General features: G+C 43.0%; 1 protein-coding gene and 1 pseudogene across 1 annotated transcript in view; one reads left to right on the forward strand and one right to left on the reverse strand.

Annotated features, from left to right (window-relative positions):
- Positions 1-26,719, reverse strand: part of LOC121293629 (protein sidekick-2-like) — a 941,309-nt gene that overhangs the window by 394,948 nt on the left and 519,642 nt on the right. The gene's annotated exons all lie outside the window — the stretch shown is intronic.
- Positions 26,260-26,396, forward strand: LOC121293978 (annotated as a pseudogene).

The raw sequence follows: 26,719 nt of genomic DNA on the forward strand, positions 1-26,719 counted from the left end.
GGCTGGATTTTATGGGGCATCATGGTCCTGACCCTCCCCAGAAAAAAGTTGGGGGCGGGGGGACTGCTGGCTGCTCCCACAGTTGGGAACAGTTAATTGGCTTAAGGTGACACTTCCACCCAAATTTAATGCCAATTGGATGGCCAGCAGCACGGTAATCCAGCATTCAATCTCAATCCTGCAACTGCTTCATGATGATATGACTGCAACTGTCTTGAGTGGGAGATCTGAAACAGATGCCTTCAAAATCCAGGCCAATATCAAGCAAGGCTGTGTGACAGTCCCCATACTATTTAAAGTCTACCAATCAATGGCTATCTATTCACCTCATCAAAGATCAACTGCCCTCTGGTCTGAATATTAAATACCAAATAGATGGAAACTCCTCAACCTCAATCGTCTTTGTGCCAAAACTAAATTGGCCACCATGGACATATAGGATCTACAGTTTGCAGATGACTGCATTATTGTTGCCCACTCTGCACCAGATTTGCAAGCCACTCTTGGTCTCTTCAATTCTGCACACAAGAAGCTTGGCCTGTTCTTGAATGTTGCCAAAGCAAAACTCATAACAACCCACACCTGGTCAGCCAAATAGTCCATCTCCAATATATGTTGAAGGAGAGACTCTGGAATATGTTGAACACTTCCCATGCCTTGATGGCTACCTCTCTCAAAAGTCTACCATTGATGAAGGGATCCAACACCAGATCCACTGCATCAGCTCAGCCTTCTACAACTACAGCATTGAGTGTTTGACAACAAAGACCTCCGCAAGTCAGAGCAATTGTTGTCACCACACTCCCGTACTACAGCAAGATCTGGACTGTGCACCAGCCAAATAAGAATGCTAGAGAAATTCCATCAGCAATGCCTCTACTGACTGAAAATTGTGATGATAATTGGCTTGCCCTGTTGTGCAATCAAATTTCTAACACAAAATGGGAGTGCCCAAGGTTTATTTTTAAAGCTTTAGTTTTCATGTTGATGGATATAATTTATTGTGCAGCTAATCAAGGGACATGGTTTGTATTTTGTATAGGGAAATACATCTTGGTTTTTCCCAGGCACCTCTGGTTTCCAAAACTATAGGCTGGACCTTGCTGGAGTGGGGCATCTACCAGAATGTCCCGTTAATTAGGCTTTATTTCTGCACCTCTCAGCTCAAAACATTTCTGTGCCATGACTTGCTGCATTTGCAAACTGATAATGGTATGGCTAGGGAAACAGAGCATCTGGAATCTTAGTGAATGGCCAATAGTGCATCTCCTTAACTAATGAGGTTTAAAGATTGGGAAAGAACCAGAGAAATGGCAGAGAAGGAAATAGTGTGAATCAGAATCCAATCAGGTATGGTAAGAGAAATAAAGCAAGCGAAAGATTGGATTAAGGGCGAGAGAAGAAAGAGACAGAAAGGAAAATAATAAAAGCAATTAAAATTTGATGTTTTTAAGATCTCTGACAACAATTGACTATCTGCAGGAATGAGATTAAACACTTCAAATTATTCCCATTCTGGGCCAGAGGGGTTGATTGTGATTAATGCAGTGGCAGTGTTAAAAAGGTACTTATGCTCTTAATTACCAAACTTCACTTTTTGTGAAGAGTTCAATGGCCAATTAATGTGCAAATCCAGCAAGTTCTCAAAAAATGATGAGGATGCTAAAGGCAAATTGCCATTCATGCAAAGCAAATGGCAGACGAGTGTAAATCAACCAGTGAGTCTGGAAACTTGGAACTCATGCCATATCTCTTAATCCCCTGAATTTGCTGGCACAGTGATAACAACATGCGTTATTTTTCCAGCAATATCCAGCCTACTTTGTGTTGTGGTGACTGCCACTTTCAGGCTTTGCCATTGTACAGAGATTGATCAGTTATTGTCAATTTATGCACCTTGCTTGCTTCAGTAAACTCCTCAGAAGAGATAGGTTTGAAGAGAAAGACTTTAAAAAAAATATGGTTTGTATTGAAAAGTCATTTCCTCCCAGTGTCCATGCCAACATTTATCTGTCAACTAACATCACTAAAACAAAGAAGGCAATGTTAACCTAACTCAGCTGGTGAGAAACCCACTGGGTTAGATAAAACGCTGATTTTAAGCACAATCCAATATTACTTGTCAATTTCAATGGAGAGTAAAATTGGGCAGGGTGTAAAACCAACATTGCACTGAAATTCCATTAGAGTCTTAACTGGCAGAGAAGGGTAAAATTGGCCTCAATGGCCTCAATGTTTCATCTGATCTGGTAGGTTTCCCATTTGGCAAGTAAGCTATAATTGTCCCCAAATTGTATGGTTACTAGTTCATTGCTTGACCTTTGTGTGTGCACACAGGCTACTTCACTTCCCTACATTACCTTAACTGCAGTTCAAAAAGTGCTTTATTTTTTGATGAAGTGTTTTAGGATGTATTGAGGATGTGAGAGGTGCTATATAAATGCAAGTTCTTTCCTTCCTAAAAGCTATGATTGTTTTTATTGTTTTGTCTACTGGAGGAATTATAGCCTGTCTATTATAACTAACTATAGATGATTGCTCATTATTTGTGTAATAAATTCACCTCATATATAAAATGTTAAAGATGAACTCTAATACTTTCAAAGTCTGAAATGAAATCTTATGGAGGCATAAAATAGAGAGGTATCTAAAAACAATTACTGAGCAGGATTTTCTGTTTGTTTTTCTGGGGGTATTGCTCAAACCTTTTATTGATCTCAAGATGAGCAGAGACAGTTTCAAAGGTTTGGGGAGTTAGCATTCAGCCATGATGGTGATTGGAAATATGTGAGCTGGAATAATCTGGGATAATGCGTTCTAAAAAGAAACAATCTTCATCCATAATCTTGATGAACTTCACAGCTGCTAACATCTGTGTGAGGCCTTTATAGCTTCCCATTGTGTTAAAGCTTTACAATCAAACTCCAGAGCAACCAACTGAATATCAGAAAAAATGGGTACCAGATAATGTTGCTGTAGCATTTTCTACAAATATTAATTGAGGATACAGTTTATTCACAGACAGAATCCAATTTCTTTCCTGTTGATGTGAGTTTGTGACAAAGCAGAAGGATTAAAAGCCGGCTTTATTCACAGAAGCACGTTCCAGCTCTTTTTGTTGCAATCATTAAAAGGTTTGCCTGAAATCAAATGTTCAGGGACAGAACAAACGCATGCAACCCAAAGATGAACATTTTGCCTGTTTGATTGGAAGCACTTTTTGAATTTAACAGGCAGTTAGTCTAATTCTATCTGGAGTCTTTAAAGGGGGCTGATCTGTAACTTTTGAAGTAAGTCTACCTGGAATCTTCAAAGGAGAGGTAGTCAAGGAAGAACCCTGAAGGCATAGGATAGAAAGAATAGCTAGAACAATCTGAAAAAAGATTCTCTCATCATTAACTTGGCATTTTATGAACTTTACCCAGATATTAATACAAGTGAAAGCTGAGGCTCACTTATGAGAGTAGCCTAAAACATGGGGAACAAAAATTGGAGAGTAATAAAGATAAATCCTAAAAATGTGATTCTTGTTGTGCAGGTCACCAAAGGACCTTACCATAGCTCCTGACATGGCCAACAGGCTGACACATGGCCATTTCTTGCCAATTCTGAGCAGGCAACACAAACTTCAGGCAGGTAACACCCTGACAGGTTGACTGCTGGCCCCAAAGTTGAAAATGTGTTTTAGTCACTGAACAGATTAAAATGAAATGCAGATCTTACAACACTATTTGTGGTTTTTAGTTCACAATGAATATATTTCTAGACATTTTCTAGTGATTCAAAACTGGCATTCTGGTGCAAAGTACATTCTTTAGGTTTATTTGAAATAGAAGATCCACAAATTCCGAATTAAGATAAATGTGGTGTCAAATTAAGCCACAAAGACTGCATGGTGACAAGTTCAATCCTTGGTCTGCACTAAGTTAGCTATCCTACCCAGGACATCAGTCTGGGGAGGGTTGGGAAGTTATCAAAAAGGGATAGATACAGGCTGGGTTACGATGCTCTCACAGGTCAACTACCCTGCCAGCTCTCAGAGTCAAGCTTCACTGGTGGAAAATGATAAACTGGACTCAGTATTTAAGGCTGTCAATGCTTGTGAGCCCAGCAAGAGCCTATTTTTTCAGAAGAGGAAGAGAGAAAATCAAATTCATAAGACATATCCTAGCTTTTACCACTGGTTTATGACCAACCTGTAGTTGCAACAGTGAATGTGCTTAGACTAATTCTCCAAATGCCTTTCTGAAATACAAATCACTTCATATGAACATATCATCAAAAATAAATGAGAATACAAGGTGGAAACAAGAATATCAGTGGAGCTGTTTTAAGATAATCTCAAATAATAGTTTCCACTTCAGAATCTTTTTTTTAGGACAGGTCATTCTATTAATTCAGTTACCTTTCAGAAATCTTACAATTTGAGTTCTTTTTAATGTCCAACAATATTTAATTTCCCTAAAAAATGGGATGAACAAATTGATTCATAGAATGGTAATAGCACAGAAGGAGGTCACTCAGCTGGTTTTCTTCAAGAGCAACTCAGTTAATTCCATGACTCAGCCCTGTAGCCCTGCAATTTTTTTCTCTTCATATAATTATCTAATTCCATTCTGAAAGCCATGATTGAATCTGCCACGCTCTCAGGCAGTGCATTCCAGATCCAACCACTTGCTATGTGAAAAAGATTTTCCTCATATCGCTTTTGGTTCCTTAGCCATTCACCTTAAATCAATGTCTTCTGGTTCTCAACCCTTTGTCAATGGGAACAATTTTGCTCCACCTACTCTGCCCAGACTCCTCACAATTTTTAACATCTCTTTCAAATCTCCTCTCCTACTCTTCCAGAAGGAGAACAGCCCAGCTTCACCAACCCATCCATGCAACTGAAGTCCCTCCTCCTTGGAACCACTTTCACAAATTTTTTCTGCACAATCTCTAATACTTTCACATCCTTTCCAAAGTGTGGTACACAGAACTGAACACAACACTATAGCTAAGTCTGAACTAATGTTTCACAAAGGTTCACCATAAAGGTTCTGAAGAAGACTCATATTTGACTCAAAACGTTAACTCTGTTTCTCCATCCAGGTGTGCCAAAAATGTTGAGTATTTACAACACTTTCTATTTTTATTTCAGATTTCCAGCATCTGCAGCATTTTGCTTTTACTTCACCATAACTTCCTGGCTTTTGTACTCTTTGCCTCTTCTGTAAAGCCCTGGATCCCACATGCCACTTCAACTGCTCTCTCAACCTGCCCTGCGACCCTCAGGGACTAGAGTGCTCACGTGCACACACACAGACTTCTCTTCACTTCTGCACCCCCAACTAGAACCACATTTTTAATTTTACACCCCTTGTTCCTTGCACCAAAATGCAATGCCCCACACCCCTCTGCACCAAATTTCATCTGCATGATGTCTGCCCATTCCTCCAGCCTGTTCATGTCCTCTTGAAGTCTATCACCACCTTCCTCACAGCCCACAATATTCCCAGGTTCTGTGTCATCTAGTCATAATCTGGCCTGGAGATATGAAATGATTGTGCGAGGTTCCACCTATAGTGTTTCAAATGGAATCTGTCATACATGAAGGAGAAGATGATTCAGTGGAGAATGGTGCAAAGCAGTTAATTGAAAATGCAGAGTAAATGGTTAATAGCAGAAGCATACATATTGCTGATGCAATAATAATGTTAGATCACATGGAAGGGAGATTGTGAAGAGAGCAGAAAGCTCTTACCTCGTGTAGAGGTCCAAATGTGTAAATACTTGCTGTAAACAAATAGTTCTGGTTAAAAAGACTATAGACTCAAGCAACATACTTTTGGGAGACTAAACAATCCACAAACCCCGTCTAAATCCCTACCGCACAAAAAAAGAATGTGGCAGTGATTTAAAGACCCAGCAAAGTAGTATGTCATAAATGATCAGCTGTCCTTTTTTACTAACAGAAGCTACAGTAATATAAAAGCAAAATACTGCGGATGCGGAAATCTGAAACAAAAACAAAAATGGCTGGAAAAACTCAGCAGGTCTGACAGTATCTGTGGAAAGGAAGACAGAGTTAACGTTTCAAGTCTGTATGACTCTTCATCAGAAGCTACAGGGTTGGCAAAGAAAGAGAATCTTGGAGGAAGGACTAAAAGAAAAAAAATTCCAAGGCTCACCAAGACGCCAGAACATCAGGAGAACAGCAGAGGCAAACTGAGACAAGACCTGGAGACTAGACAGCAGTGAGCGCAGGGCCAAAGCAACAAGCAGCATCGGAGAAGCAGGATCAAATTCCAGGGCTCAGCAGAAGCATAGAATTCACCCTACCACTCCCAGAGCCATTTTAGAATGCAATAGATCTACAGCAGGCCCAGGAGCTTGACAACTGGAGAAAAAGGTTTACAAGGTACAGAACTGCTTCAGAATTGCATAAAAAAGACCAGGCAGCAGGTTGATGGGACTTCAGCTCCTTATGAAGAAGTCATGCAAACTTCTGACTCTTATTTCAATGTCCCTCGGAACTTAATAATTGAGACGGCTAAATTTAACAGATGAAAATAAAGGCCAGGCAAGTAACAACCCTCGACATCAAGGCAGCATTTGACCGAGTGTGGCATCAAGGAGCCTTACCAAAACTGGAGTCAACGGGAATCAGGTGGGAAACTCTCCGCTGGTTAGAGCCATACCTAGCACAAAGGAAGATGGTTGTGGCTGTTGGAGGTCAATCATTTCAGTTCTAGGACATCACTGCAGGAGTTCCTCAGGGTAGTGTCCTAGGCCCAATCATCTTCAGCTGCTTCATCAATGACCTTCCTTCCATCATAAGGTCAGAAGTGGGAACGCTATCTAATAATTGCACAATGTTCAGCACCATTCGCGACTCCTCAGATACTGAAGCAGTCCATGTCTAAATGCAGCGAGACCTGGACAATATTCAGGCTTGAGCTGACACAAGTCAGGAGTGTGTGGAATACTCTCCACTTGCCTGAGTGAATGAAGCTTCAAAACACTCAAGTAACATTCACACCACACAAGGGTCAGGCAATGACCATCTCCAACAAGAGAGAATCCAACCATTGCCCCTTAATATTCAATGGCATTACCATCACTGAATCCGTCACTACCAACGTTCTGGGGGTTACCATTGACCAGAAACTGAATTGGACCAGCCATATAAATATATTGGCTACAAGAGCAGGTCAGAGGCTAGAAATTCTGTGGAGAGTAACTCACCTTGTGACTCTCCAAAGCCTGTCCACCATCTACAAGACACAAGTCAGGAGTGTGTGGAATACTCTCCACTTGCCTGAGTGAGTGAAGCTTCAAAACACTCAAGAAGCTTGGTGCCATTCAGGAAAGCATCCCACTTGATTGGCACCCCTTCCACAAACATTCACTCCCTCCACCACCGAACAATGGCAGCAGTATGTATCATCTACAAGGTGCACCGCAGAAACTCACCAAGGCTTCTTAGATGGCACTTTTCAAACCTACTACCATCTAGAAGGATAAGGGCAGCAAACACATGGGAACACTGCCTCTTGGAAGCTCCCCTCCAAGCAACTCACCATCCTTACTTGGAAATATATTGCCAATCCTTCACTGTCGCTTGGTCAAAATTCTGGAACTCCCTCCCTAACAGCATTGTGGGCAGCTCACCACCAGCTTCTCAAGGGCAATTAGGGATGGATAATAAATTCTGGTCTAGCCAACGACACCCACATCCTGTAAATTATGTATTACAAAAAAGATCTCTATAGGCTGGCAGGGAACTGCACTCAGAAGACAAGCTGATTCACGACAGGATCATTGCAGGAGTGTTAGACAAAGCAATCACATTGACATTGAAATCTCTGACAGACAAGGGTGGTTTTAACACTGGTGAAAGCAGTGCAGATCGCGAGACAAATGGAACCTAGAATACAGATTTGGATGTTTGTTCGCAGGGAAGAAGAGGTCCCTTGGAGAAGATTGAGCAAGACCATTTCAATTCGTAGGCCATAAAATGAAAAGCATGCCAAAGCAAAGCCCACCAAAACGGGAAAAAGCAGACCAACTGCCATTTAAAATGGCAGAAAGGCATGCCTAAAATTGAAACTAGTCTGCAAGGTGGACAAAGTTGTTGATGAGAATAACAGCGCCACATTCTGTTAAGAATTCCCAAAATTGTTTACGGGGCTGGGAAACTTAAAGACCGAGTACCACATTACCCTATGAGCTGATGCTAAACCAATTTGCCTCTCCACCACAAGTAAAGTACCTCACCCACTTTTGCACAAAGTCAAGGTTGAAATAGAAAAGAAGTAGCAGCAAGGGGTTATCTCAGTGGTAACCATGCCAACAAAATGGTGTTCAGGGATGATTATGGCCCCAAAACCAAATGGTTCTGAGGATTTGTGTGGATTTAACTCACCTAAACAAAACAGTGGAACATGAGATGCACTTGATAGCCTCAGTGGATGAGAGCCTAGCAAAACTAGCCAAGAGCACTTCATTTATCAAATTGGATGTGAACAGTGGATTTTGGAAGTTGTCTCTGGACATAGAATCCAGATTGTTGACCACATTTATAATGCTCTTTGGTATATATTGTTTCACTAGATTGCCCTTTGGAATTGCCTCCAGTCCAGAAATTTTCCAACCATGTCCAACACTTCGGAAGGAATGGAAGGTGCAAAATATCATATGGACGATATACTCATACATGGTTCCATGAGAGATGAGCATGATTGCCAAGACAGAGCAGTCCCGAGAACCTTACAGGATTCAGGACTAACAGTGAATGAAGAATTTGAGTTTACCAAACCCAAGATTAAGTTTTGAGGTCATATAGTACAAGCCACTGGAATCACAGTTGATCCGCAAAAAAATAAAAGTTACAAGAAAATTTCTGGAACCCCGGAACATAACTGAGCTTCAAAAGACTCTTAGGGATGGTGAACCTAGTAGGCAAGTTGCTACCGAATTTGGCTGAGTTCAACAAGTCCTTGAGACAGCTCTTGAGAGAGGGTCTGTGCTGGAATGTGGTGTGAGTGCTCTCTCTCCTGCTTTTGACTCTGCTGCCATGCACTCATTATCTCTACTTTGGTTCACAGGGAGCTCTGCCAAGCGACCTACACCCTCAGCTAGACAGTCCTTCAGCTCCATCCAGGTCTTCACCTCCAGCCAAGAGGGCACCTCCTCCATTGAAGAGCTGGAAATAAGCAGCCTGGAAGGCCTGTCACCGCGCTTACACACAGCCTCCACCAGAGACACACATCTCGGTGGGACATAGATCTAGAGCAGGCTTGGGTTCACAATCTGGTGGTCACCACATGGACATGTTTCCGCAGTAGAAGGAGACAGGTTCAGCTGAGCTCCCCGGCACTCAAATGACTGTTGGGGAAGAGGCATTTGTGAGGCCCAAGTCAGATGACGAACCTCTGGATTCGGCTTTCCAACTCATTGTGGAGAGTCAGCAGAAGGCAGGGGAACGTCATGCAGAGCTGCTGGAAGCCCTCAACAGAGTGGCATGCGAGTCGGAGGAGTGTGTCCACCTGCTCTCTGATTAAGTGGTGCCCATGTGTGCACGCATGGAGGTCTCCATGGGGAGGATGGCAGACACAATGGAGACCCTAGTCCAGCAGAATGCGGAAATGCAAGCAGACCTGCACTCCATCGCAGTAGCCATGGCTGAGTTCCTGCAGTGGCAACACAAAAGGGAAATGGGACACCTCGCCATCCCACCAGGTGATCCTTCCTCTCAAGGTGTCAGGCCAGGGCCCTCGAGCACCAAGAGGGGGGAGGAGCGGCAGCTGGACACCCTTGGTCATCCACTCAGGAATCTCAGAGGCTGTCCGCTCCCTGTCTGTCCCCTTTGCCTGTAACGCCCTCAACCTCATCCTCTGTCACTGCAGAGGAAGCAGCTGGCCCACAGGTGATCCACCAAAGCAAGACGGGGCCCTCAAAGCCTTGGCTATCCAGGGAATGCACGCCGAAGAGGCAACAGGGCCAACCATTGCACAGGCTGTCTCCTCCCCTGCTGCGGATGTCAAGGCAGCACCTAGAAGAACTGGTAGGCCTAAAAATATTAAGAAGTTCTGATCACACGTGGTTGCATGTAGTTTTGTCACTTTATAATCTGAAAATATATTCACTTTCACTGAGCAATGTGTAATGTCGTCTGTTGAAGGCTCATGAGGACTCGAAACGTCAGCTGTACTCTTCTCCGCCGATGCTGCCAGACCTGCTGAGTTTTTCCAGGTATTTTTTTATTTTTTGTTTTGGATTTCCAGCATCCACAGTTTTTTGTTTTTATCGTTGTAATGTCGTCCTTCAGCTTCATTGACAGGCTTCGCATCCCCCGACTAACAGTTCAGCTGCACGCAGCCTGACCATGAGTGATTCTGTAGGGAGAAGTGTATGTGGCAGGGCCTTTCAGAGCCTCGTGCAAGCACTCTCCCATGGAGCCTTCATCAATCACACTCATCTCACTGTCCTGAGCATTTTCAATGCTGCCTGCTGGGGTTCTCTTTCAGTTGTCCATCTGAGCTGACCTGCATCTCCACCCACCCACTGACTGCACTCCCATGCAGCACCTGTGCCCGTCCAACACTAGGCTCCACTCACTTACGGTTTCTGCGAAATGTAGTTGTCAAGTTTATCGTCAACTGCCCTATCTTTTCCCCTCCCCTAGTCACTCATGTCCTTTCCCCCATCACTGTTGAACCCCCGGCATCACCTTCCAACTTCCCACTGTCACCTACCGTTAGAACCCTTTTCTTTCCAGGATATCCAGGTGAACGTGTATATTCCTTAACTTCCTGAGAATCCCACCCCGATCCACATTGTCCTCCCCCACCCCATTCAACCCCAGGGTCTGTGTCTGTCTCTGATTCCCCACTAACCACCCTCGCGATCCCTTCTACCACTGCCAACACACCCTCACCCTCCCACTCTACCGCTCCCCTTGCCCCCCTCACTCTCATCATCCCCCCCTACCACGCCCACCCTCAGTTCACTCCCTAGGAGGCAGTCATTGACTCCACCGACCTCTCCCTTGCATGTTCACCTGGACATACCCCACTCTTTACTCCCTCCTCCGCCCTTTACTCCCTCCTCCATCCTTACTCTTTCCTTACCCCCTCCCAACCTCACCGCACCTCCCCTAACCCGAGTACACCATCCTCTCCGACTCACCGCTAGACCTTCCTCCTCCCCCTGTCGCCGATCAACCATAGCAGCCCATGGCTAAGACCGTGGTGTTCCAAAGCAGAGCCGAAGCACCCACAAGGCCTCCCATCTGCATCATGGCAGAGCCATGTCTATGAGAATCCACCCAGCATGGTGTTCCTCCAGCGTATAGTAGCTGTAGGGTTCCAGCAACTCTTTCTCCTCAGATATCCGTGATCTGAGCAAGGGCCTAACGGTAAGCCCCGACTTCTGCATGTCACAATTGTCCAGATGTGTTCTGGACTGGCATGTTTTCCCACCAGCATAACAGAAAATCTGGCGTGAGGGGACAATTCTGGTCAGGCCTTACTTTGCATCCCATTACTGGCATATTGGGTTCACGTCGGCCTCCAGTGGGATTCACATTCCCCTATGGCGGATGCCATCGGATGATCCCGTTGTGCTTTCATGCCAGTGTGAAACCAATTTCTGCCCCTCACATCGAATTATACACCCACCACCCCCTGCCCCCCCCACCCCCCAGCTGCCATGATGCCCAATGCCAATGGGGCTGGAAAATTCTGACCTGACAGTGCCATTGCAGACTTAAAGGGGGACTGTTATTAAGAATTTTAGGATGCGAATTCCATTTATCCACACACAATGGTCATATGACACAGAGCTGTTAGAAATAGTGATTGAAGTAACCAATTGTTGCAATTCAGTTCTTTTTGGGCAAGTTAAAAGATTCAGAGAAAAAATTCCAGGACATTCCTGAGACATCAATAGATATATTTTAAAACCATCTACAGCCATTACTAATGACATTTCTGATGCTTATGAACCAACTATCATCTGAACATAGTCATAGAGTCATAGAGGTCTACAGCACAGAAAAAGGCCCTTTGGCCCATCGAATCTGCACTGGTCAAACAAGTACCTAACTATTCTAATCCCATTTTTCAACACTAGGCCCACAGCCTTGTATGCCACGGCATCACAAGTGCACATCCAAATACTTCTTAAATGTTATGAGGGTTTCCGCCTCTACACCCTTGGAGGCAGTGAGTTCCAGATTCCCACCACCCTCTGAGTGAAAAAGTTCTTCATCACATCCCCTCTAAACCTCCTGCCCCTTACCTTAAATCTATGCCCCCTGGTGATTGATCCCTTCACCAAGGGGAAAAGTTCCTTCCTGTTTACCCTATCTAGGCCCCCATAATTTTATACACCTCTATCATTTTCCCCCCTCAATCTCCTCTGTTCCAGGCAAAATAACCCCAGTCTATCCAATCTCGCCTCATCACTAAAACTCTCCAGACCAGGCAACATCCTGGTAAATCTCCTCTGCACTCTCTCTAGTGCAATCACATCCTTCTTTTAATGCGGATTCCAGAACTGCACGCAATACTCTAGCTGTGGCCTAACCAGCGTTTTATACAGTTACAGCATAACCTCCTTGCTCTTATATTCTATGCCTCAGCTAATAAAGGCAAGTATCCCAAATGCCTTCTTAACCACTTTATCTATCTGTCCCGTTAACTTAAGGGACCGGTGGACATGCACACCAAGGTCCCTCTGGTCCTTGCTACTTCCCAGGGTCCTACCATTCATCGTGTATTCCTGTGTCTTGTTCGTCCTGCCCAAGTACATCACCTCACACTTATCCAGACTAAATTCCATTTCCCATTGATCAGCCCATCTATATCCTCCTGTAATCTAAGGCTATCCTCCTTACTATTTACCACCCCATCAATTTTCATGTCATCCGAGAACTTACTGATCGACCCACCCACATTCAAGTCTAAAGCGTTTATATACACCACAAAAAGCAAGGGGCCCATCACTGATCCCTGTGGAACCCCACTGGACACAGGCATACAGTTACAAAAACATCCCTCAACCATCACCCTCTGCTTCCTGCCACTCAGCCAATTCTGGATCCAATTTGCCAAATTGCCTTCGATTCCATGGGCTCTTACCTTTGTTATCAGTCTCCTATGTGGGACCTTATCAAAAGCCTTGCTGAAGTCCAAGTAGACTACGTCAAATGCATTGCCCTCATCTACACACCTGCTCACCTCTTCAAAAAATTCAATCAAATTGGTCAGACATGACCTCCCCTTAACAAAACAATGCTGACTGTCCTTGATTAATCCCTGCCTCTCCAAGTGTAGGTTAATTCTGTCCCTCAGAATTGCTTCCAATAGTTTCCCCACCACTGAAGTTAGACTGACTGGCCTACAGTTCCCTGGTTTATCTCTTCCTCCCTTCTTGAATAACAGTACTACATTGGCTATCCTCCAGTACTCTGGCACCTCTCCTGTGGTCAGAGGGGTATTGAAAATTATTGCCAGTGCCCCTGCTATCTACTCCCTTGCCTCACTCACCAGCCTGGGATACATTTTATCCAGGCCTGGAGATTTATCTACTTTTAAGCCTGCCGGACCACTTAGAACCTTCTCCCTTTCTATGCTAATTTCTTTAATTATCTTACAGTCCTTCAGCCTGATTTCCACGTCCACGTTGTGCCTCTCACTTGTGAACACCAACACAAAGTATTAATTTTGAACCCTACCTACGTCTTCCGGCTCCATACACAAATTACCACTATGGTCCTTAATGGGCCCTACTCATTCACCAGTTATCCTCTTACTCTTAATGTACTTGTAAAATAACTTTGGATTTTCCTTTATTTTACCTGCCAATGTTTTTTCATGCCCCCTTTTTGGTCTCCTAATTTCCTTTTCAAGTTCCCCCTACACATTCTATACTTCTCCAGGGCTTACGCTGTTTTCAGCCCTCGGTATCTGCCATAAGCCTCCCTTCTTCTCTTTATCCAATCCTGTATATCCCTCGGCATCCAGTGTTCCCTGGATTTGTTGGTCCCACCCTTTATCTTTGCTGGAATATGTTGGTCCTGTACTCTCCCTATTTCCTTCTTGAATGAGTCCCACTGCTCTGATGTAGGTTTACCGAAAAGTAGCTGCTCACAGTCCACTCTGGCCAAATCATATCTGATCTTATTAAAATTGGCCCTCCCCCAATTTAGGACTCTGATTTGTGGCCCATCCTTGTTCTTTTCCAAAACAACGTTGAATCGAATGGAGTTATGATCATTATCTGCAAATTGCTCCTCCACTGGTACCTCTACCACTTGTCTGGCTTCATTCCCTAAAATTAAGTCCAGGTCCGCCCTCTCTCTTGTAGGACCTTTTACGTACTGGCTTAAAAAGCTCTCCTGGATGCATTTTAAGAATTCTGCTCCCTCTAAACCTATCACACTATGAATAACCCAGTTGATGTTGGGGAAGTTGAAATCCCCCACTATTGCTACCCTATTATTTTTACACTTCTCTGAAAGTTGCCTACATATCTGTTCTTCTATTTCACTCTGACTGTTTGGGGGCCTATAGTACACTCCCAGCAACGTGATTGCTCCTTTTTTGTTTTTAAGTTCTACTCATATGGCTTCATTTGAGCAGCCTTCTAAGATGTCATCCCTCCTTACTGCTGTAATTGATTCCTTGATCAATTGCGATACCCCCTCCTCTTTTACCTCCTTCCCTGTCTCGTCTGAAGACCCTATATCCTGGAATATTGAGCTGCCAATCCTGCCTCTCTCTCAACCATGTCTCTGTGACAGCAATTACATCTACTTCCTTTTGTTAACTTCTGCCCTCAGTTCATCTGCCTTATTCGTCAGGCTCTTTGCATTAAAATAAATACCATCCAAACTTGCCAAGCTCCCTTGTGTCTTAACTGGCCTATAATTTCTATGCCTTCCAGAATCACTTGCTCTCTCTTCTAATTTTGGCTGTGCATCTCCCCCGGCTGAACCTTCTCTCAGGATCCCATTCCCCTGCCAAGTTAGTTTAAACCCTCCCCAAGAGCACTAACAAACCTCCCCGCAAGGATGCTGGTCTCATTCTGGTTCAGGTGCAACCCGTCCGCCTTGTACAGGTCCCACCACCCCCAGAAACAGTCCCAATGTCCCAGAAATCTAAAGCCCTCCCTCCTGCACCATCTCTCCAGCCACGCATTCATCTGGGCTAACCTCCTATTTCTATACTCACTAGCGCGTGGTTTTTAATCTGTTTCCTAGCTCCCTAAATTTTACTTGCAGGACCTCATCCCTCTTTCTACCTATGTCATTGGTACCAATATGTACCACGATCTTTGTCTGTTTGCCCCCCCCCCCACCCTTTAGAATGCCCTGCAGCCGTTCAATGATATCCTTGACCCTGGCACCAGGGAGGCAACATACCATCCTGGAGTCATGTCTACAGCTGCAGAAATGCCTGTCTGTTCCGCTTACTATCAAGTGTCCTACCACTATTGCTCTTCCCCTCATTTCCTCCCCCCCTGTGCAGCTGAGCCACTCACAGTGCCATGAGCGCGGCTGCACTCCCCAGAGGAACCGTCACTCTTACAGTTTCCCAGCACAGAGAAATGGTTCTTGAGAGAGATACACCCTGGGGATTTCCTGACTACCGGCCTGACACCTTTCTTCTGACTGATGGTCATCCATTTCCTCCCTGTCTGCACTTCCGAAAGCTGTGGGGTGACCACATTTAAAATCGTGCTATCTGCGAAACACTCAGCCTCGCGGATGCACCTCACTGCCCCCAGCTGCTGCTCAAGCTCCTAAACTTGCAGCTCAAGTAGCTGCAGCTGGTGGCACTTCCTGCACACGTAAAAGTACCTTGAACAGTTCAGAGGGAGGCAGACAAGGAAAATAAACATATCCAAACAGGCAGATTGGAAGAAAGAGGCAGATGAAAAAAATAGGGAATTTATTTTTTATTTCCCCAAAAAATAATGCTCCCAAAGAGACATTTTTATTTCTCACCTGTTTCTGTCTCTTCTGCAGGGTCCAAGGGCATTTCAGGAAAATGGAACTAAAGATGAGGACAACCTTCCAGAAATAACATTCCACCATCATGCTGGAGTGTTTGAAAATTCAGACGACAAAGTTGAAATGGAATTTCTGTTGTTCAATCTTTGATCGAAGTTTTGATGCATGTTCACCAATGACTCTGAGGATTTATCCATTGATCAGCTGAGCCCTGCGATCCAGCCAGGGCCAAGATTTGAATCCTGTTTTGTGTTGGTTTGCTGATCTTAACGAGTGATAATAAGAACATTTCCATTTGCCTCAGAGTCCTTGGTAAAGGCAAGGAAAAATAAGCAAAGTTTCCTACTCCATTGTTGGAATACCATGTGGGTGAGGGCAAGTTTGAGATACCCTCAACATGTGAATAGTTTATCACCACTCACCACTCACCACCAAGGCTCAAATGTGAATTAAGGCCACTTGGGTGTGATTGCACTGGAGAAGATGCAGAGGAGATTCACCAGGATGTTGCCTGGACTCAAGTGTTTCAGCTATGAAGAGAGACTAGATAGGCTAGGGTTGTTTTCCTTACAGCAGAGAAGGCTGAGGGGGGACCTGATAGAGGTATACAAAATTATGGGGGGCAGAGATAGGGTAGATAGGAAGAACCTTTTCCCTTTACTGTAGGTGTCAATAACCAGGGGGCATAAATTTAAGGTAAGGAGCAGGAGGTTAAGAGGGGATTTGAGGAAAAAATCTTTCACCCAGAGGGTGGTTGGAATCTGGAACACACTGCTTGAGGGGGTGGTAGATGCAGGAACCCTCACAACATTTAAGAGGTATTTAGATGAGCACCTGAATTGCCACAGCATACAGGGCTACAGGCCAAGTGCTGGAAAATGGGATTAGAATAGATGCTTGATGGCCAGCATGGACACGATAGGCCAAAGTGCCTGTTTCTGTGCTGTATAACTCTATGGCAGGACAAGGTACTGGATTTGGCTGAGAACTCTTACCTCAGGAAGGAGCCAATGCAATGTCTTTAAGAGAGAACAGGGAAGGAGACAAAGTGTGTGAAAAGAAAACCAAACAAGTTGTGGTGAGCACTACCAGCAATTCGGAAAGCAAATAGTATGCTAACCTCTATTCCAAAGAGATTGGGGTACAAGAGTAAAATCGTCTTATTAAAATTGCATAGGATCTTGCTGAGATCACACCTGGAGTACTGCATATAGTTTTGGTCTCCTTACTGAAGGAAGGATATACCTGCTTTAGAGGGAGTGCAATGGAGTTTCACCAGTCTGATTCCTGGGCTGAGGAGCTGTCCAATGAAGAATATTCAAGTAGACGAGGCTTGTATTCCCTGCAGCTTAGAAAAATGAGAGGTGATCTCACTGAAACATATAAAATTCTTAAGGAGCTTGATAAGTGTTGGAAGGATGTTTCCCCTGGCTGGAGAGTCTAGAACTAGGGGGTCACAGTGTCAGAATAAGGTATTGGTCATTTAGGACTGAGACGAGGAGAAATTATTTCACTCAAAGGGCTGTGTACCTTTGGATTCTCTATCACAGACAGCGGTGGATGTTTAGTCATGGAGTATATTCAAGTCAGAGATTGATAAATTTTTAGGTACTAAGGGAATCAGGAGATATATGGATAATGTGGGAAGGTGTAGAGGATGAGATAGAAAATATTAAATGGCAAAACAGGTTCAAGGGACAGAATGGCATATTCCAGCTCCTATTTCTTATGTTCTTACAAGTTCAAAAATCTTTGAACTACACAATTAGATCAGGTAAGGAAAAATACAGAAAATCTGTCTTATTGTTTGGCTTGATACCATTACAAATGGACTTAGTTATTTGTAGCCTGTTTTAAGCTGTCAGCTATCAAAGTAGATGCTCATTAGTGGAGACGATGCTATTTCCATCAAAAAACATTTGAAGTATTGTCACGTCCAAGTGCAGACACACAAAAAATAACAGAGCAGCATCTCGTTGTATTGTCCAGCCTGATAAATCACCTCCACTCTAGGTTAAACAAGACTGCCATTCAGGTAATTAACACATCATTTAGGTAGTCATTTAAAATGTAAAATTGCTAATCCACTCGTTTTTCAGTGATAGGTCCTGATGGGTCATCTTCCTCTCCCAATTCAACATTGATGACCCTAATTTGAAAAGCTCGTGTTTAACTTTCATTAGAAATGCTCAGATGTTCATGATGAATCTTTCATTTTTAAATTAACAGAAACTTTTTTTTTGTCTTTAGAATTATTTAGTGACAATTTGAAAGTAGGGAAGAACTGGAATACCTAAATAGCCAGGTGGTTACGGTACTGGGCTTGTAACCCCAAGATCAAGAGTTCAAATCTCACAATGGCAAACTATGGAACAATGTAACTTCATCTGAAACAGATGGAAACGGGTTTGTACTCGAAAGAGTTACAAAAGAAAGAGATGCTAAACCATGAAAATCACATCAAGAGATCAAGAGTTCAAATCTCACAATGGCAAACTATGAAACAATGTAACTTCATCTGAACAGCTGGCCAACCATTTTTTTAAAAAATGATAGCGTCAAAAAAGAGAACAACACAGAAACACGACCTCAATAATGGCCTATGACATGTAATAACTCAAGGTGCTTTGGGGTACAGGCTTGTCATAACTTAAGTGGCAGATGTAACACCTAACCATTGCATAACTTAAAATTGTGGCAGAAATTGCGCAGATCTTCCTTCATTTCTTGGAGACAAATTGTGAATGTGCATTGGTACAGTCGTAGAATAGTGGGTGGTTTCAGTAGGGAGGTTTGAGACTTGGTAGAGCTTGATGTGGTCTAACCAGCATTCTAGTGATGAATGGCAAAGCCAGCTGTGTGTAGGTAAGTTGAACCTGCATGCCTTGAACTCAAGGGAGATGCCCTTGACACTAAACAAGACCATGGGAGTGGTGAGGCTGTGATGGACAGTATGATTGAGGGTGAAGTAATGAATATGGGTTGGAGGGCTTTTATGGATAAGAGGTTTAACGGAAGATATAAACGCATTAAATTCAGAGGAGGAAGGGAAAAGAACGGAGTTGCAAATTGAAATCAGGGCAATGGCTGAGGAAGAAAAAGATGTAGGCCGGAATTTTCTAGCCCCCATGGCGGGTTCCCCCACAGCAGGGCTGGGGAGCCATTGAACTCTCTATTCACATCTGCATGAATTCCAAGAAAGGCACAGAGAGTAGTTGTGGACTTCTCCAACACAGATTCAAGGCAGGGAAACAGCAGGTGAGTAGGAAAGCAGAGGAGCAGAGATAAGTTGTGATAAGGATAAGGGAGCAAATGCCTGACAGCAGAGAAATGGAAGGTGGCATAACTATTATCTTTCTTTTCCTTTCCCCATTGATGACCCTTTGATTCCATAATTCACAGTTGCTCCCTTATCTCATCTCACTCTAAAGCAGGAATTTTCTGTCCCCATTGGCGTCAGGTGTCTTGGCAGACACAAGAGGACAATATAGCGGGAAGACCAAAAACAGGTTTCATGAGTTCGTGAAACCAGTTTGCGATTGTCCTCTCCATCTATCAATGGTGGGCCAAGTTTCTTGCCGCCGGACGTCAGGAACGTCATTTTAATGCATCTGCATATAATTATAATCCCTGCCTGCTCGAATCATCCCCCATGCTGAATCATCCGGCATCACGCTGACGTGTTTCACTACTGTACATAAGCAACGTGCACCTGGTGAGCTGCACTTTGCTCCGGGCTTCAAGGTTTGTTGGCCTACCTTGCTTCAGGCAGCACTCGTGGTCATCAGCACAAGGCTTTGCAGGCAGCACCACATCACTATTATGGGGGCTCACGGGCAGGTCTCTATCTACCAGACCAGCCAAACGGCAGAGTGGCTTTTCAACAGCTGTAGGGCTAAGGCTTGTTTGGGGAAGCTGGAGAGGAGACCTCAGGCAAGGGAAGAGGCTGCAGGGGGAGGGCTGTACTGGGGAAAGGGAATCCCAGGGTGTGTGTGGGGGAACATGTTGATCTGTGCAAGTGGTCTCAAGATGATGAGGGCTGAGGAGGCAGTCTCTAGAGGAGATGAGGCCAGATGGAGATGTGAGGGTGTGTGTGTGAGAGAGTGAGTGGTGATGTCCCTTGATCTGGCAGTGAGTGAGATGCCAGTGAATGTGTAATGGCCTTGTGAGTGTGAGAGTGTGAGGAGATGGTTGCCTTACCCTGGTGGCACAGATGAGATCATTCAACCTCTTTCTGCAATGGATGGACAACTTCTTCTGTGCAGCATTGGCACTGACCACCTCTGCCATCGCCTCCCAAGCTGGAGTGGTGAGATTGTAGGATCTCCTGTGGCTAGAGCGGGTGTGAAGGACATCATGGCAGGCCTCCAAAAGGCATTCCAGTGTTGGATCACTGAACTTTTCTTGACTTTCAGGGCCATGTCTTCACTGGAGCAGTCCTTGGCTGCAAACATTGAGAGCTGCTTGTGTGGCTGCAGTTTAGATATCGCACCTGGAGAGAGGAAATGGTCTGGTACTGGCATGGTGGGTGATTCAGTGGCCGCCAGCGAGACAGTGTGTTTCCTGTGGCTACAAAATTAATGAGGTGGGAAGCAGATGATACAACGTGAAAAGCTGCCATTGTGGCTGGCGGATTCAATGTCTTTTCTCCTGCCCGCTACCGCACTTAGTGCAAACCTGGGATGATTCTGCCCTATGGCCCGAATATCAGCACTAGGTGGAATACAGATTTTCTTGTTCCCTCCCTAACACAATTGAATCAGGCAACAGTTCTTTATTGCATCCAGAAATTCCTGACCTTTTTTTATAACCATCTCACAAGAAAACGCTCCATTTATAATTGGACAGTAGGCATCTTCCAACAGCAAGGCAATTTCTTTGCTGAATGTTTTCCTTACTTAGCTGTAAACTATCTGATCAATATCAACTGGTTATTCTGAAGGCCTTTGGCAAGTTCACAGCAGCTTCTCTTTGCTTTCATCATTTAACTGTAGCTAGGGTGATTTGGTTTCCCCAACTCCTCTCTGAGGTCTTTTTTGTCTGCATCCTTGTTTCCCTTTATAAATAATGCAACTCCTTCTTCCCCTAATGCCTACACCAATCTATTCCAAATAGCTTAGGTGTTGTATTCCATTTACAGTTCATCTTTAACTAGGTTCCGTGTCTGTATCATGTGTAACATTAAACAAATGCTGCAGACCGGATGGATAAAGGTCAGTATATGACGCTTGCAGACCTGAGAGTTCCTTTCAGGCCAAAAGGAACAGCATCTATTAGCAGCGCTAGCAGGAGGGGTTGAATTAAGGAACTCATTTTATTTTCCAGATTCTATTTTGTTTCTCTAAAAATTCGATGAAATTGGGTGTGGGAATTTTAACCATAAAAAAATGGGCCAGTTTGTGTTAGGGTGGGGGGAATAAGGTCCTAGGAATCATACTTCCAATACCAAACCATATTCAACACATTCATTCTAGTTTTAACGAAGGTGGTGTGATGGGTAGGTGATTAGTTCCAAGTAGGTGGGTTGGCACTTTAAATATTATAATGAGGCCATGGCCACATTGTTATTCAACTTGTTGAATCTGTCAATGGCTGCGTTTCTGCTGAGGTCTCTGAACCCCACCACCACCACCCCTACTCTGGGATTCTGGGATTGAACACCCCGCCTCAGTCATGCTCCAAGATTCTGGGATTAGCACCCTACTCCAGGGTCGGAATTGGGAGCCCTCCTTTGCCCTGGAATCTACCGTATCCAAAACCCAACTCGCACCAGATTGTTTCCCCTTTCCTCCCCTGAGTTTGACTTCCCCAATACACCCCTGGGATGTGATTAAGGTTTCTAGGGTTCTATGACTGTTATATGATTCAACATGTTAGGGAGGGAGCAGGAAAAGCTGTACTGCACATAATTCTGACATTGAGGACATCGAATGGGAGATAAGGTGAAGGAGCAACTATGAGGAGGAATCAAAGGGTCATAAAGTTCGAAACGAGGAAAGGAAAAGAAAGGTAATACTATTAGAACACTTTAATATGGTGCATTTTAAGGCAGTGCACATACAAATCAGAAGGGACTGGACGGAGTTAAAGAGGGTCACTCCATGATAGCTAAATCGGACAGACTTGAAAACATATTTGAGCCTGAGCTCCCTCTACCTCCTTTGTCTTTTTATTGGACCTCTTGAGTGTTTCTCTCATGTTGCCTCTCACTGTCTTACTGGCACACAGGCCTGTCAATCAGGCTGCCTTTCAGGTGGGGAACTGGTCAAGAATGTCACATGCACACTATGGAGTTAAATCTGTGCAGCATTTTTGGGAGGGGTTTACTCTGATCTCTGGGTTCTCAATACCTTACCAAGCACCCAGTGGATCAGGTAAAATCCAACCTGGGGAGAATAAACAATGGCTCCCAAATCTCCAAGTGTCCTTGCAATGATGGACCTGACTGTTTTCATATAAGATAGATTTCTTATTCCTCATGTAGCTCTGACCTTCTAGTAACTAAATCTATTTGCTTGACAACTATATATTTTTCTATTCTATACATGTAAGGAGAAAAGCCAGCATATGATGTTTCCTCTGACTCATTATGGAATTTGTACCTTCTATTTCGAATATTGAGCTGATATAAGCTAATGTAAGCCTAGGTTAAAAGTCATAGAAGTGGTACGAAGTAATGACCTTTTAGGAATCAACATAATAAAAAGTTTATCAGGCTGTTATTTCACTGCTTTTGTGGGAGCTTTTTGTGCGCTAATTAGCTAAGTAATTCGCAGTATAAGTATTTCATTGGGATTCCTGATGGTTGTGAAAGGCGTTATATAAAGACAAGACTTTCTTTTTTCTCATTGAGTCACAGAGTAAAGAAAGAAGCTATTTGACCCATTGTCCTTGTGCTGGTTCTTTGAAAAAGTGATAAATCTATGCTGTCAAGACATCTGGGAAGAGAAATTTGTTCACATGAACGGTGTTACGCAGGCTTACGTTGATTCACAGGGCCGGGCAGCATCAGGGTCTGCACGGCCCATGCAGCATTCTTCATTAATATCATTAAATTGCTCCTCTTCCCCCCTAGCATTTAGGTACAATCCCTTCCATTTCCTTACTTTTGCCCCACTTGTATTTTGAGTTCTTTCCTATTGTTTGAGCTTATCTTACCCTTGATCCTTTCTGGTTTACCATTGCCTTACACTGTGATCTCCACCTAAACCTTCCTAGCTATATTGTACATCTGCACTAACTTTATTCCTTCATGTTCCTATTTATACAGATAATTTGTGTTTATTAATTGAATGATTTGTATCAGCATTTCACCCAGCAGTAACAGTAAGAAAAATTTATAAATTCTTTAAAATGTTTGGGGAATCTGTAACAGTTTTTAAAAAATATATTTGTAAAGGGCTCATAAACTCTTACATCACTTGTAAAAGGATCACTTGTAATTTCTGGATAATAAGAAATTCTGGTCTATGTGACCTGGTGACCCTGGACCTGGAAGCAGTACCAACAGGAAGTTAAAATACAGAGGCCATGTGGCACAACCACAGAAGAATGGTGAGACCAAAAGGACTTGGTGCTACCTGTGGAAAATTGGCTAAGTCCTTGAAGGACAGGGACTGGAATTTGGATTGAAGGGACTATTTGAATTAAACCTGGAACTATACAAGCAGGGTGGACTGCTTACTAATGCCATGCGAGATCTGCTATTTTTTGTGCAATTTATAGTTCATACCAACTGTGATTTACTTGTTAAATTAAACATGACTTATGTTGATTCTGATTCATGTTAAAGTAAAAGTTGGGGGAGTGCAGAGATCTTGAAGGGTTGTGGGGTTGGAGGAGGTTACAGAGATAAAGAAGCTTGATGCTTTGTAAGGATTTTAAATCATGGATGAGAATTTTAAAATTGAGGCTTTGTTACAAGTTTTATATTACCTTTCACAAGTCAGCATTTAACCAAACAGCCTATGCTTCACTGCTCCAGATAATGGAATTGCTGCAATACAATTTGATGCAAGTAAAGCTCATACTGGAAATAATTAGGCTAGTCCTTCTAAACATGGTGTTAATTTCTCAGAGGAAAAAATACTGAGATTCAGAACGGTAGTGTTTTAGAGTCAGATGTCATTTTTATTTGAGCAACATATTGTAGATAAATATACTGAATATTTATCAATGCAAGGTATGAAAGTGGAACACCATAATGTTTTAACAGAAATAGTTTGTTGTGGGAAGCTATTCAATTAAACAACCCCCCTCTCACACCGTTCCTTTTACTTGTAATAAATTATAACTTTCCACTTTTAAACAATTCTTCACTTCTATTGAGGATAATTGCCAAATTGTATGAGAAGGGGTACATTATACAGAATGGATTTCCTCTGTCATTTACATTCCCCCAAACTGGGCTGGATTGCAGCATGGTTAATGTGATGGACAGCTTTTCAGTAGATACCGTGTTCTGTTCATAGGTCAATATCGAGTACATTAGCCCTGTAATGTGAAAAATACGGATTGCCCAGTGTCTTATTCAGTTACAAATGCTGCAGGGAGATGAAATGTTACTTTCATGTTCAAAATATAGTCATTTCTACTGACAGGAACAGAGAATTGTGTTGGTAAATACCAAACTTACATTTTCCTTTCAAATTGAACATCAAAACCATTTATTGCTCTGCTTCCATGGTGCAAATAAATGTTATATTCATTTAAATGCATGGCACAGACAGTGAATGTCAAAAGGCCTTAACTGAAAGTTGAAGGAGTCATTTTAGGACTTCCAAAGGCAATTGAAAGTAACACCAGAAATATGGAATATATTGCATTTCTATTGATTGTAGAATTGAAATTTGGAAATACTCTGCTTTAATACAGATCAAATTCACTGAGGCTGTGTTCTGGCTACTTGAGCTGGGCAGATGATAAAAATGCTTTTATCTTAGTCTCATACAGCTAGTGTACAAAACTCTTCAGGGCAGTTGAGTTTGGTACGGTGTAACATCTTAATTATCAGAGGTGCCACATTAAATTGTGTTGTGAACCACTGGAGAACAAGTGAGTCTGTTGATGCTTTATGATCATTCTGTAATGGAACAGTGTGGTGACTAACAAATGTGCTTTTGAAACCCCAAGGAAATGCACAGATGGCTAAACATGTTAGGAATATTTCAGAACATTTCTTAATGACTCAAGATTATGACATTAAGTAATGTATTTATCAAGGTCTTTTGAAATGAACTTGAAAAAATGGTACTGAAGGTAATGTCTGGCACTGTAGAAACCAGGAGCATTATTCTCTGAAGGATCATCGACCTGAAACTTTAATTTTGTTTCCCTCTCCACAGTTGCCAGACCTACTGATTTATCTCCAATATTTTCTGTTTTAATTTCAAATTTCCAGCATCCGCAGCACTTCCCTCTTGCACCATTCTTGCCATTTGGTTAGATGAAACTTACTTTTCATTTACTCAAAAGTTAAGGCAAGTGGCAGTGAAGGATTTTCTTTGACATGGACAGCTGAGAGGAGGCCTCTATTAAGAGATTGAAAGAAAAGATTCAAGCCCTGGTATATTCTTTTAGCCACAGTCATGCTGAACATGCAGGACTGTTCTCCCTCAATTTATATTATTGTTGAGGCTATATTTAGGTGGCTTTTTTATCTAGTGAGGTTTCAGTCAATCCTGGCCAGCTTTCAGGATCTGGTTTTCACTTTACAAACTCAAAAATATTGATTGAAGCCTCGAGGTTTCATGTTAGTCTGAATTTCAATGTAACCCATGCTAACATGTTCTTGGCTAGAAGGATTTAACCTCTGGAAGGCAAGAATACATTCAGATTCAGATAACTGAAATTCAGAATGTTTTTAATCTAAACTGCAAGTGGCACTCTCCTTCTAAGTTTCATAGGTTTGGATGTTTTGTCTCCCTGATTTTTTAAAAAATGGTGATAGGTTTGGTTATATCAATACCTTGGAGCACAAACCAAAATCATTCAGATTAGTCCATGTGATTCAGGAAGACATATATTTTTACAAATTACGGTTTCTTATTCCAGTTGGATCACATTATTAATGGGAAGTAGATGATCTTTGCATCATCACAAATTATATCACAGGTATAAGAACATAAGAAATAAGAGCAGGTGAGTAGACTATACATGTTAATGTCTTATTAAGTACATTGCTAAGATTTAATGGCAATTACATTGTTAAGGTTTAATTGTAATTACATTGTTAAATGGGTGATAGTTCAACAGAACTTATCTGGCAGGGGAGAGACCATGATCATGAAGGTGGTTCTCCCAGGACAAAGGTAGCCCATTGCACTTTGGGTGTGTTGATGCCTGCGATGTCCCCAAATGCGGGACATTGGACTGCAAAATTTTTATAAATGGGGATAGCTGGGACACTGGGACGTTAGAGAGTAGTCTTGATTGTGAACTAAGTCAATAAACTGTCTCCAGAAAAGAATGTAGCTGTGTCATTGTTCCAGTTAACAATACAGTCCCTGGAACTTGCTGATCATCAATCTTAATTTCACTATTCCCATAAGCTCCCTATATCCCTTGATTCCCTGAGGGGCCAAAAATCTGTTTATCCCTGTGTTAAATACGTATGTTCAACAATGGAGCATTCACAATTCTTGGGATGTAGAGTCATAACCCTTTGAGTGAAGGAATTTCTCCTAACCTCATACCTAAATGATTGGCCCCTTA

Source organism: Carcharodon carcharias, chromosome 22 (genome assembly GCF_017639515.1).
Source record: "Carcharodon carcharias isolate sCarCar2 chromosome 22, sCarCar2.pri, whole genome shotgun sequence".
Taxonomy (NCBI): Eukaryota; Metazoa; Chordata; class Chondrichthyes; order Lamniformes; family Lamnidae; genus Carcharodon; species Carcharodon carcharias.